At 36.3% G+C, this 2,644-nt stretch overlaps 1 non-coding gene across 1 annotated transcript; it reads right to left on the bottom strand.

Moving 5' to 3' along the window:
* Window positions 1-1,596: 1,596 nt before the first annotated feature.
* LOC117086451 lies at window positions 1,597-1,704 on the bottom strand. Its single transcript, XR_004438361.1, has one exon. It is a non-coding gene; the product is annotated as a U6 spliceosomal RNA (small nuclear RNA).
* Window positions 1,705-2,644: the final 940 nt, after the last annotated feature.

The following is a 2,644-nucleotide window of genomic DNA, read 5'->3' as shown; positions in this document are numbered from 1 at the left end:
CTAAAAAAGTTGAATACATAGAAGCAGAGAAAGAATGATGGTTACTAGGGACCCGGGGATACGGGAAATGGAGAGATGTTGGTCAAAGGGTTCAAATGAACAGTTCTATGATGCATAAGTGCTGGAGACCTAATGTACACCATGGTGACTATAGTTAATAATGTATCATACACTTGAAATTTGCTAAAAGAAGGCATCTTAAGTCTTCTCATTATGCATACACAAAAGTAATTACATGAGGTGATGGATATATTACTTGCTTGTGGTAATCATTTCACAAAGTATATGTGTATCAAATATGTGCATCAAATCATATGCACATATTTGCAAGGTATATGTGCATCATATCAAATATGTGCAAGGTATATGTGCAGCAGTGTACACCTTGAATAGATACAATTTTAAAATTTGCCAATTATGCCTCAATAAAGCTTAAAGCATGTAAAAAGTAATGTTCATTTCACAGGTTGTTAGAGTTGAGACAATATCTACAAAGCACTTAATACAATGGCAACCATATGTAATAGGTGCTTATTGAATGAAAAGTAATTCCAAAACCCAAAACAAACAAACTGAGGGGTAAATTTTATGAGTAGAGGAAAGTTAATTGTAAAGAATACAGGATTCTTCTTTCTTTCGTGTACCAGAGACACTTGCACTTAACAACTGTACAAAAATAATTTCTGTGTCTGTCTCCCCTCTACAGACTGTGAGAGTTTCAAGATGGGAGAATGTCTTTATTGTTATGTACTCATACCTAGGACCATTGCTGACACGTAACACATAATCAATATTTGTTGCAGTGAACTGAACTGAAATTGACCACCACTATCTGTTTCTCTCTGCAAGCTACTATATTGTGGGAAAATAGCTGAACAAATATTCCTCAACTGTGGAGTATGTTTGTGATTTTCTGACTTAAAATAGGAAGTATTTGATGTACATAAAATTCAACTTCTGGGAGGGCTCTAGGTGATACCTCAAAGGGAGAGATGTCATCTGAACCTGAGAGTAGAAGGACTACAGGACTGCTTTGAGGACAGACATGTTATGTATTAAGATGTTCTGGACTGAGAAAGCAAAAAATGTGTAGAATATGAATCTTAAATGGACAAATCCCAAGGACTCTGCTTCAGTGATGTAAAATCAAGCTGTTTCTCACACAGGCGAGTTCTGCCTGAGAGCCTGATTGGGGTGAATGATAGCAAGGAGTTCCCTTCTTCCTTCCAGGTGTGCTAGGTGCTGAGTTGCAAAGGTGAATCTCAGCTTCTGCCCCTGTGAGCTAGTCTAGTGTGACAATGAGGATGTGCACCACCCTTACAATGTTCTACCTAGTTTTCACCAAAATAATCCTTAACGTTTATAGGTTTCTTAAAAAATTTTTTTAACCCCTTTTCTTCTTGCCCCGAGCATCACTGTGTTTCTGGCTTAGCCAAAGTTTTCCTCTTGCCCCGAGTCTTGTCATCGTAGTCCTGGTTCAACTTCCACATTGCCAAATTCATAATAAATTAATATAATGGTCATTTCAGAATGGAGGGGATTATTGGTGAATTTAATTTCATTTCTTTGGGTTTTTCCTTAATTTATTTTTTATTTAAAAAAATGTAATGCTTCACAAATTTTCATGTCATCTATGTGCAGGGGTCATGCTAATTCTTCTTTGTACTGTTAAAGTTTTAGTATATGTGCTGCTGAAGCAAGCACTTCTTTTTCTATCACCTCCAAATGGGCATTACTTTTGCAATTAGTTAAAGAAGTTATTGAGAAAAAAAGAAAATCATCAACTTGCTCTGAAAAGTCCTAATTATCTTCCTTTAAACATTTAAACTCATATAATTGTATTAACATTTTAACAGAGAAAATCTACAACCCCCCCTCTACCTCCCATCTTCTGAGACATTAATGTGTTACATTCCACGGTTTTTGGGAGGTGGCATCTCTCCAGAGAATACAGGATGGGGGAGATACCCAAGGGTTGGCACAATTTACGTTGAGTGAGATCATTGCTCCATCTGAGGGTTCTTCACAGTCCAGAATGTTGAGAGATGCAGGACTCACTCCAAATGCCATGTGAATCCATGGGCTGTGACCCAGTAATCACGTATCCCAAGAGGGGCTGCTAGATATGTTTTAAGAAGCCAGTTGGTATTAATTAATATTATTTTCTTGTCAGCTGCTTCTGACACTTCATAAAATTATTCATTAGCTAGTTAGCTCTCTTCTCAATTCTCTTTACTATGTTTGCACTAATTTAATTTGGAATTACTACAACCGTTGCCACAATTTTCAGTGTGGCAAAATCTTAATCATTAAATCCAGGGACCTATAAAAGTTCAAGATGACAGAATATTAGAAGTGTGTTTAATAGACTTCCTCTGTGCAGCAGATACGAACTGGCTATAGCAGTTTCCTCTTTTAGAAGGGGATATGTTTCAAGACCCCCAGTGAATGCCTAAAATCATGGATAGTACCAAATCACATATATACCATGTTTTTTTTTTCTATACATACATACCTATGATAAAGGTTGATTTATAAGTTAGGCACCTTGGGAGATTAATAATAGCTAATAATAAAATAGAACAATTATATATGCCACCACCACTACTCTTGTGCTTTGGGGCCATTATTAATTAAAATAAAG

The sequence above is a fragment of the Trachypithecus francoisi genome, unplaced genomic scaffold (assembly GCF_009764315.1).
Source record: "Trachypithecus francoisi isolate TF-2019V2 unplaced genomic scaffold, Tfra_2.0 Lachesis_group1, whole genome shotgun sequence".
NCBI lineage: Eukaryota > Metazoa > Chordata > Mammalia > Primates > Cercopithecidae > Trachypithecus > Trachypithecus francoisi.
The sequence above is the reverse complement of the archived record's forward strand: the minus strand, read 5'-3'. Positions and strand labels throughout refer to the sequence as shown.